The sequence below is a fragment of the Coptis chinensis genome, chromosome 1, assembly GCF_015680905.1.
Source record: "Coptis chinensis isolate HL-2020 chromosome 1, ASM1568090v1, whole genome shotgun sequence".
In the NCBI taxonomy this organism is placed as follows: Eukaryota; Viridiplantae; Streptophyta; class Magnoliopsida; order Ranunculales; family Ranunculaceae; genus Coptis; species Coptis chinensis.
In genome coordinates this window covers 84522717-84541275 of record NC_141456.1, presented here as the reverse complement: position 1 = coordinate 84541275, position 18559 = coordinate 84522717, and positions in this window count along the sequence as shown.

Below are 18559 nucleotides of genomic sequence, written 5' to 3'. Positions count from 1 at the left end.
TTGATGTAGTTGTCAATAACTTGACTTAATCAATGGGCATTCGATATCTTAAACACGGGGAGATCAATAAGCATATAATATGGAGCCCATAAATGCTGACACGTAATTTGGGATTAGGGGGGTAGTGCAACAATGACCTTTAGTGGAATAAGCCATTTGTTGACAGACTTGGGCTGTGTGTTCTGGGCGATCATGGGAAGCCTAAGCCTGTCAGGAGGCCCAACCCTAATTTCTCTTCATGGTCCCTATTGTAGCCTATAAAAACAAACCCTTCTCTCCTGGCCAAATTCACTATTCATTGGTTGAAAAAGAGAGGCAAGAAAAGTAGATCTGAATTCATTTCTAGCTTTGTGAGTGAGATAGGCCAAGAGAGAAAGAAGAGGGTTGGTAGATCGTTGCCCACATAACGTCTAATCTATTGATAGGAATACAACAGAAGATCAAGAGGTTGTTGATTTCATAGCTATTGGATTCTCAGAGTTATCTTAGTCGATCTAAAGGTAAATTTCTAACCAAACCGTGACACCCCTTATTCCGTTGCGCATGGGTGTTTCGGTTAAGTAGTAAATCATTCGCTAAAAAACCATAACGGTTCCTACGGCGACTTCACAAAAATCTTCCTCCCCTCGATTTCCCGCTTCTTATAAAAATTTAAAACCAAATCCTCATGGTAAAAATCATCCTCCGTATACCACAACCATTGCCAATCCCTATGTTTCATCTCGACATCATAAAAAGGTGCAAAATGGTTTGATTTGAAAACTTGTTCTGGAAGGATTTTGCGTTTTTGGGCCATTTTTCGGTTTTTGATTTCGCAAGAGGGTTAGGGAAAGTTGGAAGAGAGGTATTTGAAAAAGGGAATCGAATTTGGTTTGATTGGTTGGTTGGTGTGAATTTTGGAGACAAATTTGTTTTAAGTTTATGTTTGGGTGGTTTAATGGGCGTGGAGGAGGTGAATTGGTGTAAGGGGATTGACTTTGGAGTGGGCTTGTTTGAATTGAGTGGGAGAATCGGTGGTGGTTTTTCTTTGTTTTCTTTTTTAATTTTTTCTTAGGGTTTGGTCGTTAATGGCGGAAGTGAAAACAAAAACCCGCGATCTGTTTTGTTTGGAGGAAGGAGATGCACTTGCGTGGCGCGTGCGTGCGAGATTTGGGCCCAAGCCCAATTCGATTTCCAAAATTTTCTGATTTTTTCGCGCAGCTTCAAACTAAAATTGGCGATTCGTTACCGGTCCAATTTTTGCGAATGAGATATGGAAACGATCAGGAGAGAATTTCCAATCCAATGATCCATAAAACACTCCATTCAAACCGTGGGTGATATATAAGAAGATGGAAAATGCCTCAAAGTGCGTGCGTGATGTAAGTTATGCATACGAATGAAATCTAAATTCATAGATAATGTCAACCCGAATCAAAATACGATTAAATAGCATAAACAATACAATTGGAAAGTTTAGCAATCACAGAAGGAAAGACCAACACCCCACCCCGAAACAAATTTTAGACAACAGAGTTTAGAAAATTTGTTTTAAACGTGGGTCTTTTAAAGTTAGATTCCCAAGACTTCCTAGATTACTATTTATGGTTTTATTTTTTATTTTACTTTTTATGAATAAGATTTAGTATAAGAAAACCAAAAGCCATAAAGAAATAATTCACACCATAGAAGAACATGACTCAATAACCGAGAAAGCATGCAAGACTGGAAAACGTGAATTATGTTAAACGTAGACTTATAATCTGGTACTTACAGCCACACACTCTATAGGGAGGGCTTGGTTACCTGAATGATGCACTTATCAATATATGAAAATGAAAGGAAGTACACCAAATAACAAAATGAGCCGTTTATAGTCAGATACTCGAGACTTTAACAAATAACTGGATATATATATATAGATATATATATATATATATATATATATATATATATCATGTAGTTTTCCATATATCAACAACCTATAGAGTTGTGGGTCTTTCTATAAATAAATAACATGGAATGCACCCCCAAACAGAATTAACCACCAAGATTTTCTATGATGTAACTTAGTGAAATGAAAGCGAAGTCTGATAGATCTAGAACATAATTGAGCATGCACCTTCTTCTTCATCTATGAATGAGAGGGTGTCCAAGTGAATGATCGTGAGAAAATAGATGTTTGTAGAAGATATGTTGGATATGGATAAGTTTTAGAAGGAAATAATGGAAAAAATGAGAATGTGGGTTTAGCACAAAACTCATTCATGGTGTAGGTAGGAACTGTCTCAATTATGAAAATGAAGGTGTCACGTGCCTTTTCGTTGGGAATTATTTTTGTATTAGGAGGATTTAGAAAATCATTAAGCACAAAAGAAGCAAGAGGGTCAAATACAAACTCCAGGTTCCTTTGAAAAGGTGGAAGGTGGGGAATATTGTTGATGGAAAATGAATGAGTGTCAGCTAGAGCTCTCAGGTCTAGATCATCAGAAGCCTTGAGATATACAAGACATTCCTCAATAGGTGGGTCAAAAGAATCACTGGGATAGAGGGTGAAAAATTCATCTTCCGTCATAACGTCAAGGGATGAAGGGATGTTGGTAGGGTGGGACTCGTGAGGTGGCAAGGAAGAGTTGCAAAAGAGACGAAGGAAATCTTCCTCGACTTCCAGGGAGTTCTCGTTGAAGTTGGAACTTCCAAAGGAAAGGAATTTGTGCATCTGATCATCCGGAAATGTGGTTTTGAAATAATCTTGAGCTAAACTCTCGATCATGCTAACTTCTCCATCGATAGTCATATCTGGGAACTGTTTTGTCATTTTAAAAACATTTACTTCAATAGAAAAATGGCCAAAAGACATGGACATTGAGCCATGTGGCGGTTTATGGAGCGTTAGCGTTAGCCAAGAAAGGATGCCCTAAAATGATCAGAACAAAGTCATTGGCGACTTCTGTATTGAGTATAACGAAATCAGCAGGATAGTAGAAATCCTGAACCTTAACAAGCACGTTTTTAACCACACCCTTTGGATACTTAATCGACCGATCAGCTAATTGCAACATCATTTTAGTAGGTTGCATCTCTTGTAAGACTTATTTTTTGTATAGATAATACGGGAGTAAGTTAACACTCGCCCCCAGGTCTAATAAAGCGGTCGTCGTGTGGGAATCTCCTAAGGTGCATTGTACAGTAGGACGACCAGGGTCTTTGTACTTAATGATTCTATTATGCTCTGATAAAGTTGGAAACTGTTCAGTTAAAAAGGTGTCTTTAGGAATATTTGTCTTACGCCTAGTAGTGCACAACTCTTTGAGAAACTTAGCATGGTGAGGTAACTTTTTAATTGCTTCGAGAAAAGGTATGTTTATCGTTAGATTTTTAAAAACCTCCCTAATTTCGTCAAAGTTTGTATCCTTGTTTAACATTGCTAATCTCTCGGGAAACGGTGGTTTCTCTCTATATTTCGCGTATGGATCAACATGATGTCTAACCTTGGCATTCTATTTCTTAGGTTGTGGTTTAACTGGAACCTCTACTGGGGTAGGATCTTCAGTTTCTATTTCGGTATCTAGTTCAATATCTGGTGTAGGTACTACTGGTGGGGTAGCTATATGCATAGTTACATTGTTATCAACCACTCTTCCAGAACGGAGAGTGGTGATGGTATTTAGCTCACCTACGTTTTCATTTTCCTTACTATTATTACCGTTTACGTCAAAGGATGTGTTTGTTGTTTTAGGATTAAGTATCGCTTGACCTGGAAACACACCTTTGGGTTATACTTTCTCTTGTGCTAACTGATGTAAGGAAAGTTGGATGGCTTGTAAAATCTGTTGTTGGGATTGCATAAAGGCGTCAAAACGATCTGGTTGTGGAGGAGTGTTAGCTATAGGTTGTGTGACAGTAACTATGTCACGTTGATTATTAATGGGTGGGTTGTGATAGTTATTATTTACCAGAACGATACCTCTATTAGCATTATAATTATTATAATTACCCTGACCTTGTCCTTGTCGTGGTGGAGCTTTATTGTAGTTGTTTGCTTGCCTAACATTTTGGTTATTAAACCTTGGAGGTGTAACTTGTTGATTATTTCGCCAACCATAGTTGGGGTTTTGTTGCAAGGTGCGTTAGGTTCACTATTAATGGAACAAACATTATCTTGTTGTGATGTTTGTTGTTCATAAGCGAGAGGACAATAGGAGTCAGAATGCTCAGGACTCAAACAGAAATTATATGGATTAGAGTTGACATTCATGATGGGGATAGACTTTTGTTGAACATAAATAGCTTCTACCTTTTTAGTTAGAGATTCGATTAAAGTTTTTAGTTTAGGATCGGGTTTAATCTCAAACATACCGGCAGCCTTAATTGTTGTAGAAGAACTAGTGGAGCGGGAGATATCGTCACTACCCCCCCAGTTATTATTACGCTTTGTTTGATCATCTAAAAATTTATAAGCCTCTGAGGATCCTTTACTGAGAAAACTACCCCCATTTATTATGTCAAGCACCTCTTTGTGGTGGTGTAGCAGATCTTTTGAAAAGGCACGAACTAACGTGTCTTTCATGAGGTTATGGTGTGGACACTCTATAAGAAGATCGGTGAAATGATTCCAAGCCTCTAAAATTGATTCATGAGGATTCTATCAAAAGAAATGAATCTTGGAAAGCATTTCATCTGTCTTGATGGGTGGTAAAAATGTTCCATAAATAGTTGAACAAGTTTGGCCCATGAGTTCACGAAATTAGGCACTTGGGCGTTAACCAAGACGCCTTATTGGCTAAAGTGAAAGGAAACACCACCGGTTTAATTCAAAGACCAATCGTAGGATGGTGGAATGTAGTAAGGACTTGCTCAATCCTACGCGTGTAATGATAAGGTTTTTCATGGGTTACCCATGAAAAGCGAGTAACAAATTAAATATATTCGAAATCCCCATTGGGTCTGCAGTAAAACGATGCAAGATTTTGGGCTATCGTTCAAGGCTTTGTAAAAGTCGAGAGAGAGGAGACTCTCTTTCTTGACCATTATTTCGGGTAGAGTGTGTGATATATTAGCTAGAGGTGTAGTGAGTGGTATACTAGAAAGGCGTGTTTGTTGACGTTGCCGGTTGATTATGTTAGGCGTTTTTCTTCTACCTGACCTTAATCTCATGCAAGGCTAAGATCAATCTTAAATAAACACGACAACACTCAAAATAATCCTGATATGCTAGTATAAACCTCTAACAGAAGATGCAAGGAGCGGAAGAAAGAAGTACTTGAATGCCTCCTTGCTTCACTTATGAATATCGTCTTGTATACGCGAGCTCAGTGTGTGTAACAAGTTAGAAACATTGAATAATTTGAAGTAATGGAAGTTTGAACTAACCAGTGAAAATCGGGCTTTTCCGAGGAAGAGGGCAGTCGCTCATAATTAGCTTCCAGTGCTGGCGCCTTCAGTCTAACGAGTTCAGGGCACTTCAGCGGGGGCTTTGAACTTTGCCTTGGTAGGGCACGGGTCGCGCTCAAGTCCAAGTCGAAGTTCAGTGTGCTTCAAAGGGGCTTTTGAAGTTAGCCTTGTATGGGCACGGGGCGCGCTCATGCTTGTTCTTTGAAATTTTTTTAGTTTCTGAACCAGAGAATCACTATTATAATCAAACAAGGGTGGGTGGGTTTAATGGGACTTTGAAAAGACTATAACAATACTAATGAAAACAATTCTAAATGGAACTAAGATGGCAGCGGCGCCAGTTGATAATATATAAAAACGACAGTTTTACCTACGAATAAGCGATTAAACTCAAAACGTAAGTAAAACTAAAATTTATTTAGATGCTAATTTATCAAAGTTTTTCTACTTTCGTTATCGTTCTAAATATTTACTACGATTATCAGTCTATCAAAATCAATGAGAGTAATGATGGAAATTATACTACGATGGCAATTCAAATACTAAGGTTAGAATCTAGATAAAGAATTAGGGAAATTTGATTCCACCTTGAATTCACCTTAATAAACTAGCATAGATTGTTGTAAACCAATTCTTCTGTTCTTACGATAAGAATTGGTCGTTCTAATCTCTAATCATTTATGACAATCTCTACCAAATAATAACTAGCATGTGAGGAAGTTCATCCCATTCTCATGGCGAATCAACTACCTTCTAGAGTGGAATAGAATCTTACAACTATTTCTACACTACACAATCAAGTTTTCATCAAGGCTTCCTCAAACCCCTCTAATGGAGGTTTAGCCTTGATTCATAAAACTATCATTTCTATATGAGTTAAAACAAGACATGATATATAAAGATTATAATTTTACTTATTTGAATTAAAAGGGAAATTTAATCATGCAAGATTGAATTGAACTAGTTCTGATTAATAACTAAATCTATGAATTGAAACTAAAATGATTTAATGGAATGAAACTAGATTTATGAATAATTAACTAACTTTATTGATCTAATGAATAAATAACAATACTTATTCAAAGCTGAATTAAAAACAAGGTAATAAATCTAATTAATGGAGTCTAAGCTAATTTATTTTCTAATCTAGGTCTAGCTAATGAGTCTGCCCCTTTCCTCACCTCAAGAAGAGAAAGATATCCTCATTTTCGTGCATGGGCCTGGAGCCATGTTTTGGGCCGGAAAATCGAGCCCAAAATCCAATTTCTTCAGTCCACAGAGGTCTTTTCAGCTGGATTTGACTTCAACAGACTTTTCGTCTACTTTTGCTCCTCTGATTGGGTCAAAGTTTAGACCATTGGAAAGTTCTTTCCAAGACGGTCGTTCTGAGATAAGGTAGGCCCAATTCCTAGGTTTGAGTCCAAAGATATGGTCATCGGAAGTTCTGCTTATTTTTGTGTGCTGTTTCTGCCTGCGCTGACTTTGACTTTTCAGCTTTGACCGTGCTTTAAAAAGACTTTTTCTCCTTGAATCTTGGCCTTTAATCACAGAACTTCTTAGCAGCCAACCCTTGCTCCTTTATCTCGCAAAAGTGACACATTTCTGCACATAATCGACTCAAATATCTGAAATACATAAAAGCACGTAATCAGCATTAACTCTTATTTATTACTCGCATAATTGGTCTAAAAGTATTATTGTTAAGGGGTTAAAACTACAGTTTTGGGCTCTTATAAGACTCATAGGCCAAACTTGTTCAATTGTTCATGGAACAGTTTTACCCACCGCTAAAGCCAGATGAAATGATTCAAAAGATTCATTTCTTCTGCAAGAACCCTCATGAATCCTTTTCAGAGGCCTGAAACCGATACACTGATCTTCTTATAGAGTGTCCACATTATAACCTTGCGAAAGACACGCTTGTTTGTGCCTTTTTCAAGGGGCTTTCACATTATCATAAGGAGGTTCTTGATATAATGAATGGTGGTCGTTTCCTTAGTAAAGGAGCCTCAGAGGCTTATAGGTTTTTAGAAGATCAAATCAATCACAATTATAACTAGGGGGGGGGGGTAACGATATCCCTCGCTCCTCTACTTCTTCTTCCACAGCCAAGGCTGCCAATATGTTTGAGGTTAAACTTGATCCCGAGCTTAGAACTCTAATTGAATCCCTCACAAAAAAGGTTGAAGCCATTTCTGTTCAACATAAGCCTACTCATGTCATGAACATCAACTCACTCTCTTCCATGTAATTTTTGTTTTAGTCTTGAGCATACTGACTCCTATTATCCTCTCATCTATGAACAACCACCCGCACAACAAGACAATGTTTGCTCCTTAAATAGCCTTCCTAACGCACCTTGGAGACAAAACCACAACTTCAGTTGGTGAAATAATCAACCATTTACACCTTCGGGGTTTAATAATCAAAATGTTAGGCCAGCAAACAACTATAACCCAGCTTCACCAAGACAAGCACACGGACTAGGTAATTATAATAAATATAATAATAATAATAGAGGTATCGTCCCGGTTAATAACAACTATCACAACCCACCCGTTAATAATCAACGTGAGATAGTTCCTGTCACACCACCTGTGGCCACTACACCTTCACAATCAGATCATTTCGATGCCTACATGCAAGCTCAACAACAGATTCTATAATCCATTCAACAATCCATACAACAGTTAACCCAAGATAAAGCCCAACCAAAAGGTGTGTTTCTAGGTCAGGCTATACCTAATCCTAAAACGCCAAACACAGATTTTGAAGTAATCGGTAATACTAGTAACACAAATTTAAACGTAGATGAGTTAAATGCTATCACCACTCTCCATTATGGCAGAGTGGTTGATAACACCATAACTATATATGCCCATTGATACACCACCAGTGGTCATTAAAATTGAAAATTTACTAGATACCAAAATAGAAACTAAAGATCCTACCTCTGTAGAGGTACCAGTTAAATAACAACCCAAGAAAAAAGCGGCCAAGGTTAAAAATGATATTGACCCATATGCTAAATATAGAGAGAACCCACCGTTTCCCTAGAGACTAGCCATGTTAAAAAGAATATAAATTTTGGTAAGATTAGGGAAGTTTTTAAAAATCTAACGATAAACCTACCTTTTCTTGAAGCTATTAAAAAATTACCACAACATGCTAAGTTTCTAAAAGAGTTGTGCACTACTAGGCGGAAAACAAACATTCAAAAAGTTACCTTTTTAACTGAACAGTTTCCCACTCTATCTGAACATAATGGAATTGTTAACTATAAGGACCCTGGTCGTCCTACTGTACAATGCACCTTAGGGGATACCCACATAACAACTGCTCTATTAGACCTGGGGGCGAGTGTTAACTTACTCCATTGTTATCTATATAAATAAATAGGTCTACAAGAGATGCAACCAACTAAAATGACATTCCAATTAGCTGACCGTTCTATTAAGTATCATAAGGGTGTTGTTGAAAACGTGCTAGTTAAAGTTTAAAATTTTTACTACCCTGCCGACTTTGTTATCCTTGACACAGAAGTTGCTAATAACTCTGTTCCTATCATCTTAGGGCGTCTTTTCTTGGCAACTACCAACACGCTCATAAACTGCCACGATGGTTTGATGTCCATGTCCTTTATATACATTTATGTTAAGGTGAATGTTTTCAAAATGATAAAACAGTTACCCGATACGACTATCGATGAAGAAGTTAGCATGATCGAGAGCTTAGCTTAAGATGATTTCAACAACACGTTTTCAGAGAATCAGATGCATCAATTCATTTCCTTCGAATGTTTTGACTTTGATAATGACTCCTACGTAGAGGAAGTCAATGCCCTTTTCGAGTCTACTCCTATCTTAGTTCTTTCTGTAGCTCTATCTTCCGAGTTCGAATACCTCTTGCCTAAACAAGTCTTGACTACTTAAGACGAAGACCTTCCGGAAGCCTTTCTACACATTCCTCCCACCCCTGTGCTTAAACCTCTTCTTGCTGAGTTGAAATACATCCAGCTTGATCGGGATGGTAGTCATCCGGTGATCATATCTTCTCAGTTGTCTACTGATGAAGAGGCACTTTTGATTAGGGTGATTAAGGAACATTGTTCCGCGATCGGTTGGTCCCTAGATGACATTAAGGGGATTGACCCTAGTGTATGCACACATCACATACATTTGGACGATAATGCGATGACTTCACACGAACCTAAACGTTGTTTGAACCTTGCCATGAAAGAGGTGGTCAGGGAAGAAGTTTTACGATTACTCGATGCGGGTATCGTATATCCCATCTTCGATAGCGAATGGGTAAGCCCCATTCACGTAGTTCCTAAAAAATCGAGTGTTATCATTGTGCATAATACTGCTAGAGAATATGTTTCCACATGAGTTCCTATGAAGTGGAGGATCTGTATTAACTACAAACACTTAAATGCCATGACACGAAAGGATCACTTTTCTTTACCTTTTATATATCAAATGCTCAAATATCTAGCTGGTCATGCTTATTACTATTTTCTAGATGGCTACTCTGGCTATTTTCAGATCATTATCGATCCTGACGACCAAGACATGACTACCTTCACATGTCCTTTTGGAACATATGCCTATAAACGGATGCCTTTTGGCCTTTGTAATGCTCCTAGTACCTTCCAGCGGTGTATGCTTCATATCTTTAGTGACATGGTGGAGTACTTTATGGAAGTTTTCATGGATGATTTTTCTATTTATGGAAACGCTTTCAGTGATTGCCTGTCTAACCTTTCTAATGTGTTAACACGGTGTGAGAAAAATAATCTGGTTTTAAACTAGGAGAAATGTCATTTTATGGTTAAAAGAGGAATAGTTCTAGGTCATATTGTATCTACTGACTAGATAAGGCCAAATTAGATAAAATAGCGTCTCTACCTATACCACAGACTATTCATGACATTAGAGCCTTTTTAGGCCATGCAGGTTTCTATAGGCGTTTTATCAAGGATTTTTCAAAATTAGCTATGCCTTTAACTAATCTGCTTTTAAAAGATGCTATATTTGATTTTAATTATGACTGTAAACAGGCTTTTGAAACATTAAAAGCCTCTTTAACATCTGCACCGATTATACTGCCTCCCGATTGGTCTAAACCTTTTAAACTTATGTGTGACGCTAGCGATTATGTTGTTGGTGCTGTGTTAGGCTAGAAACTAGATGATAAGTCCATCATTATTTATTATGCTAGTAAGACTTTAAATGATGCTCAAAGAAATTATACTACTACGGAAAATGAATTTTTAAGTGTGGTTTATGCTTTAGATAAGTTCCGTCCTTATTTGGTTGGTTCAAAGACCTTAGTCTATACTGACCATGCAGCTCTTAGGTACCTTCTCGCCAAGAAGGATGCTAAACAGAGATTGATCTGATGGATCCTTCTCCTGCAAGAGTTTATCTTAGAAATTAAGGATAAATGAGGGGCCAAAAATGTAGTTGTCGATCACTTATCTAGACTAACCAATGGCAGTGATAGTGACTCTAAGTCCATATCTGATTTTTTTCCTGATGAGCACCTTTATTCTAAGTTTTCTGCACTTTGGTATGCCGACATTGTCAATTTTTTAGCTTCTGATATTATTCTTGATGTTTGGTCAAAAAGTGAATGTAAAATTTTTTTGGCTAGAGTTAAGTTATACTACTGGGATGAGCCCTACCTTTTTAAATATTGTGTGGATCAGATTATTCGTCGTTGTATTCCCTAGTGCGAATATAATGAGGTTTTATCCTTCTTCCATGAGAAAGTGTGTGGTGGCCATTTTAGTGGTATGAAAATGACTGCTAAAGTTCTTCAATGTGGTTTTTATTGGCCTACTCTTTTTAAAGATGCCCAAGTACACTGCAGGACGTGTGTTCGTTGCCAACAACTTAGGAGTATCACTAAACGTAATATAATGCCTTTAAATCCCATTATGGTAGTGGAAATTTTTGATGTATGGGGCATTGATTTCATGGGTCTTTTTCCTGTTTCTTATGGTTTTATTTATGTTTTTGTTGCCGTGGACTACGTTTACAAATGGATAGAGGCCATGGCTTGCTGTAGTAATGACCATACGATAGTTGTGTTTTTTGTTAAGGAATACATTTTCTCTCATTTTGGCATCCCTAAAGCCATCATCAGTGATGGCGGAACGTATTTTTTGTAGTAGAGTTGTTGCTTCTTTAGTTAAGAATTACGAAGTTACCCATAAGGTGGCAACTCCTTATCATCCACAAACTAGTGGCCAAGTAGAAGTCTCTAATAGGGAAATTAAAAAAATATTAGAAATGATAGTCAATCTTGATCGGAAAGATTGGTCTAAGCGTCTAACAGCTGCCTTATAGGCGTATCGAACAACTTTTAAAACTCCTATAGGAATGTCTCTCTTTAGACTTGTGTTTGGAAAACCTTGTCACTTGCCCATTGAATTGGAGCACCGTGCTATGCGGGCTATAAAAAGCCTGAACTTTAATATTGATGAGGTGAGTGTCAAGCACAAATTGCAATTAAATGAGCTTGAAGAAATTCGTAGCGATTCTTATGATCTCGCGAAGGATTATAAAGCTAACATGAAATATGTTCATGATAAACAGATTTTGCATAAAGAGTTTGTAGTTGGTCAAAAAGTTTTGCTTTACAACTCACGTTTGCATATTTTCCCAGGGAAATTAAAAACCCAATGGTCTGGTCCTTTTCTAGTTACTGAAGTCACCCCTTACGGGGCAATCACCTTGGTAAATCCCAAGGACAACAATACCTTCCAAGTCAATGGCCAATGTTTAAAACATTTTCACGAGTTAAGGTCTACAAATGTGGAGAATGTCCTTTTACAGGACCCTGTCTACGAGGATTGACCTTTGATGTTTGGTGTACTTCCTTTCATTTCCATATACATTGATAGTGCACCATTAAGGTAACCGGGCCCTCCCTTTGGAGTGTGTGGCTGTAAGTACCGGATCCTAAGTCCATGTTTAACGTAATTCACGTTTTCCACTCTTGCATGTTTTCTTGTTTTTGAGTCGTGTTTCTCTATGGAGTGATTTACGTCCTTATTGCTTTATTGTTTTCTTTTATATTAAACCTAGCCTTATTCATAAAAAGTAAAAAATATTAAAATCTGATAAACATTAGTCTAGTAAGTCTCGGGAATCTGACTTTAAAAGACCCACGTTTAAAACAAATTTTCTAAACCCTATTTTCAAAAATTTGTTTGGGGGTGGGGTGTTTGGTCTTTCCATTCTTGATCGTTAAACTTCCTATTCTTATTGTTTATGCCGTTAGTCGTACTTTGATTCAGGTTGACACTATCTATGAATTCAGATTTCTTTCGATCACATAACTTATCCCATTCACGTATCTGCTGATGACGGAGACAATGTTGGAAGGACGTTAAAATGCTGGGTCGCATTGTGTTCGTTAGATGTCTCTGAGAAGAAACCAACTGGTAGTGGCTCAGTAGGTTGGCAGGAATGTTATTGCCACCACGAAAGCCAGTGACATCAATTTGAGTTGTCTGCACATTCTCTCGACCCTTTAGAACATAAGGTATGGGTTTTGCATTCTCGAATTTTTATTGAATGAGATTATAGCAGTTGGTTAACTTACTACAGCTTTCCCTGCATTGATCATGAAGATTATGTTGTTTTGGGGATGTGTTCCGGAGTCTAGTAAGGTTAAGTTGAAGTTACATGAGAATGCATGTATTTATCGGGAGTGTATTCAGAAGGAGTGGACCTGAAGTTTTGGCTGCTAAGATGGAATCGGAGGAGGAAAAAGAGGAAGATGCAACCTATTTTGATGCAGGAGCTTTGGAAAGGGCTACTACGGATACATCCCATTTCTCATTACTTCATCATGGCCTGTGAACTCTCCATAACCAGTATGAGACAATTCGTACATGCCAACATACTCTTACTGACCTTTGTGAGGCTATCCAGACTAGGCAAGGCACCATTCTCTGTAACCAAGATAAGCTTCAGTCAAATATTGAGTTGCTTGGCGATAGTCACCAGGATATCCATGCTAACATGGAGACCCTCGCTTAGACTCATAATGAGCGTTGGGAAGCCATGAATATTTTAATGGAACAACAGCGCACGTTTCAAGAAGAAGTTCTACGACGCCTACCACCTCATGATGGTTCTTCCTTTGCTGACTCTGGAAAGCATGAGCGTCGTCGATGTAGGACGGATGACTCTGGCCCTTCCTCATCTTGTGGCTAGTTTCATTTGTATTATTTTTAAGGAAATTTCCCTGTTTTAATAGAATTATTATTCCCAGTTGTTAGTTTAAGTAGTTAATATTGGATTATGTAAGTTGGTTGTTATTTGAATTTTAAGTTGGTTTAATTTTTATCCACGCATGCTATCTATTTTTCATGAATCCCACCTTTCCGACTTGTTTGGGGGTGGCATTATTTGCTTAGCAAGTTATTTTACCATATCCACATGTTTTTGGAATTAATATTGAAATGCTTATGGAATATAGTTTATGTGAGCATCCTGCTAATATGGTGTAGCTAAAATTAGCTACTGTTGTTTGGTGCAACCTCAAGGGTTAGAAGCATTAAGTATGCTATTTTGATTACATGCTTAGAACCATATAGAATTGGTGCTGAGTTTGCTCTCGGCTGTTTCTATTTTGGTTTTAGAAACCCTTTTCTTATTCCATCTCTTTCCTTATCAATTTGGGAACCTTGTAGACCTTTGTTTAAGACACTAGTGTTCTATAAATACATGGCACACAATGTATTTCACTCTGCACCTCTCATATTCATATCACAAGTCTTGCTTTCGAAGCGCCAAGACGCTTATATATATTAACATTAACAGGCCGCCTTTGTAATTCGATGATCGCGAGAAATTTCTTTTTGATTGAAGAGAGTGCGCCCGCGCCTTTACTTCAACATACCTCCAATTCTTTTTTCTAGGGTTTTCTGCAATCACTTCCATAACCTGATTGTGCAGTCATGATGGCAGCCTCTAATGGTAAACGCTGATGAATCTTATTCTCTTGCACTTACTTCTTATTTCTATGATAATTGTAGGTTCTTTTATCAACCAGATGGGGAACAAGTGTTCTCTGTCACCATTGATGATAAAATAATGGATTTAAGAAAGTTTTTGTTGGCTTTTGCTATTGAACTTTCTATGTCTGCTGCCCAAAACTCATGAGGCTATATGGCTGATAATATGTACATCTACAACTATGAGTATTTCCATGAGACCTATGGGGCGGGGATTTTTCGTGTAGAGGACCAGGGGCGATATAACGTAGCCCTTGGTAGCCTGTCTCTTAACTTAGGCACTATTATGTTCTTTATTATGTTGAATATTTTAGGGGAATGTTGTTTTTCTTCTAAGAATAACGCCACTTGTGACGTCTTCCTTGCTCTAGCTGAGGGACGTATGCTGTATGACCTTCCTCAGACCTTAGTGTCTTGTTTAGCATGAGCACTTAGTTTGAATCATAAGTACCTTCTTATGTATGTCTTGGTTTGCCGCATAATTGCTATGTTTCTTTCCTAAGTTTTGTACCCATTTCACGGATTGGGTTGGGGTTGACATTATGCGACCCACCAATTGCATTGTACGCTCTTTTTGTGTTATGATTTGGTAGGGGTGGCGGCTACAACCTAATTAGGTTGCCCTTTACACCCCATCCGACCAAGTGGCACTTAACAGATTATAAAAGGTAGATGATAAATGGCGTGAGGCTTGGAAGATTATCATGGCTTGGCAGGACGCAAAGGAACCTCACTTCTTTATAGAAGGGGAGGACAACACTTAGTGCTGGATATAAGGTAAGTTTTACTTTTTGCTAGTGTCTGCTTATGTCCTAAGCAATTTAACTATTGTTATTCCCATAACGGGTGTAACTCTTATAGGAGTTGCATCTGTTTTTCTTTACCTATATAGTAAATTTGTTCTAAATTTGTTTTGCAGGTGTTCTAAAATTTTCACGCGTCTCTATAGTATTTTCTATCCTTCTTATTTCTATACTTTAAGGACAAAGCATGATTTTGTTTGGGGGTGGCATAGAAACACGCGGAATTTATTTAAGGCACCTATTAGGATATATATATATATATATATATATATATATATATATATATATATATATATATAAAATATGCACTTGCTTTCTAGTAAAAAATAAAAAAATATAAATAAAAAGTATTTATACTATGCACTTAGGAATATTGGTATTGTTTCTTTTTCTGTGATGATAGTAGTATAGAAGTTTCACGTTAGCTCTTAAATTAGAATAGTTTTTAGAAACTTAGGTTAATATGTAGGTAATAGTGATTGTATCTTTTCATAAATATATTGTATGAGCATCTATGTTTGTATTGGCAGTAGGTTTTTGAAATCTAGGCTAGAATACTTATTCTACAAATCGTGTGATAATATAGCCTAAAAGTCTTATATGAGTGAAATATCTGAGTAATGACACAAGGGAGAAGTAAATTCCGAATAAAGAAATCACACGTCCACTTGCTTAATCACTATACCATATCCTAAGCGAGAATTTAGGCCCTTTTTGGGTCGATATAGCCAAAAATTCAAACCTATATGAAATTATTTTCTGCTAGTCGCCTCTTTAAGCCTTTCTTTAGTCTTTTCATAAACTACAAATCCTTTACCCTTTTATAAAAACAAAAGAAAAATAAAATCAGTCTACCCATTTTTGAATGAGTCTGAGAAGTAGGATGAAATGGAATAAAGAAAAGAGAAAGACCTGTGGAAAACCAAGAATTTATTAGTTGCTTCAAATAAGAAAAGAAAGTTTCCATCTAAAGAAAGAAAAGAAAAAAAGAGAAAAAGAAAAAGAAAAGTTAGAACTCCAAAAACAGAATCAAAGGAGTCAAAAGCTAAACGAAAAAGAAAAAAAAATGGCTAAGGATGGAAACAAAGTGTGGAAGCAAAGTACGAACAAGGTTTTCTCTAGTTACATAATATGAAGACCCTATTTTCTCAGACTTGTTCTTTTGAATATCCATTTTTTTTTTCTTAAACCATCACCTAATCCCCGCAACACCTAATAAAGACCTCTAGCTCAATTAAGAATATATTAGTGTGATAGTAAGTGGCAGATGTGTTAGATCGACCTCGGCTCCCTTGTATGTCATTGAGATTGTGAGGAAAAGTGTACCCACTGCACACTGGAGTGAGCGAAACTTGAGTGAAAAAATCAGAGTATTTTTGTCTTGACATGCATATTTGTGAGGACCTACTTAAGGACGCTATTCCAAAGTTTCAGAAACGGATCTGTTATTACATTTCATAGCATAGTTCATTATATATATGTTTATCCATAGATGATTGATTATTATGCACGTATTAGCTTAGGTTTCGAATTGATTATTCTTTATTCATTGCTAGTGAGATGTATAGATATTTGAGAATAAATAAAGAAACATTAATTTTATTTTTTAGTCGTTGTAGTATAAATGAAGTTTGTGAGTATCTTCTTTGTAAAACTCTCACAAGGCTATAACTCGTCCACTAGGGAATTCATAGTGGTTTAAGGCCTTATTGCATATGGTCAATGCAATCGCACTCGGCGAAACGAGATTAGTTAGAACTCCATTTTTGGTCACTTATTTTAATTTCTCATCTTTGCTTGAGAAAAAGCAAAATTCTGTTTGGGGGTGGTTTGATAAGAGCCCAAAACTGTAGTTTTAACCCTTTGATAATATTACATTTAGACCAATTATATTTATAATAAATAAGAGTTAGTACTGTTTACGTAATTTGTATATTTCCGGTCTTGGAGTCAACTATGTGAAGAAATATGTTACTTTTGCTAAGAAGTTCTATAGTTAAAGCACAAGTTTCAAGGAGAAAAAGTCTTTTTAAATCCCAGTCAAAGCTGAAAAGTCAAAGTCAACGTGGGCAAAAATAGAGCATAAAAGTTAACAGAACTTTCACAGGCCGTATCTTTGGACTTAGACCTCGGAATTGGGCCTATTATATGTCAAAACGATCGGCTCGGAAAAGGATTTCTATTGGTCTAGACCTTGATCCAATCAGAAGAGTAAAAATGGATGAAAAGGCTGTTGTAGTAATTTCCAACAAGAAAAAAGGTTTTATATCACTGTTAAAAACAGTGACAAAAAGTCTTTTGTCATTGTTTTTTTTCCCAAAACCGTGATGGAGTGAGAGTCATTTATTTTTTTCCCAAAATCTTCACAAATATTTGTTCTAGACTAGCCTTTCTCAGCCAATAAAAACGGTAACAACTGCTCAAAAACCGTCACAAAAAAACGTATCTTTTGTGACAGGTCTGGCAAAACAGTGATAAATGTTATAATTTTTTTCAAAAAAAAAAAAAAATTGTATATATTTGAAAACAGACATTTCACATTGAATTGGACTTGCAACAAATATACACCTAAAATATAATCCATTAAAATTCAAATAGCATTCATAAATGCTAACTCCATTAAACATTCCAATAACAAAAATAAACATAAGACGTACTTAGGTAATAAATAAATAAGTACTTAATAATATACAAATGAATGGATTATGAAAGAATTGTGACTAAGTCACATTCACGTCAAATACTCATGATTAGTCTTCATCATAGTTCGAAAGACATTCTTAGAGGCACCGAACAAACTAAGAGCTTTGACATCTATCCGAGGTAGAAGTCTTCTTGCTGGCCAAAAAGTTTCTTGATCTGCAAAAGTTAAAACTATAAGAAATAAAAAATAAAAACTAATGAACTAAAAGATCAAAACAAGGCTTGGGCAGCTACCACACTACAATACTAGGTCATCTTCATTGAATACCTAGCGACCATTGTTGATCCCACCAAATCTTAAAAATACTAAAGATAAAGTGAATGACAAAAAAATCATTTACCTGACTTTAATGATTATTCAAGTAAAGAGAACTGCAAAACAAATAAAATCCATATAACAATTGCTTCTAATCTTTAGTGAATAAGAAAATAGGGTTGTACAAAGTAAGATAACAACATTTGTAAAAGTTGGACAAGGGGGGATCCTTAATTAACCATATAACAAAGATGAAACCTCACCAAGGACCAAACACGGTGTGCAACAATAGCCCACAATGTACCATCACAACTACCATCTACAAAAGGTGTTTCTAGAAGTCACATTCCAGTTTAAATTAGATACAAGATTGAGCACTTTCATTGG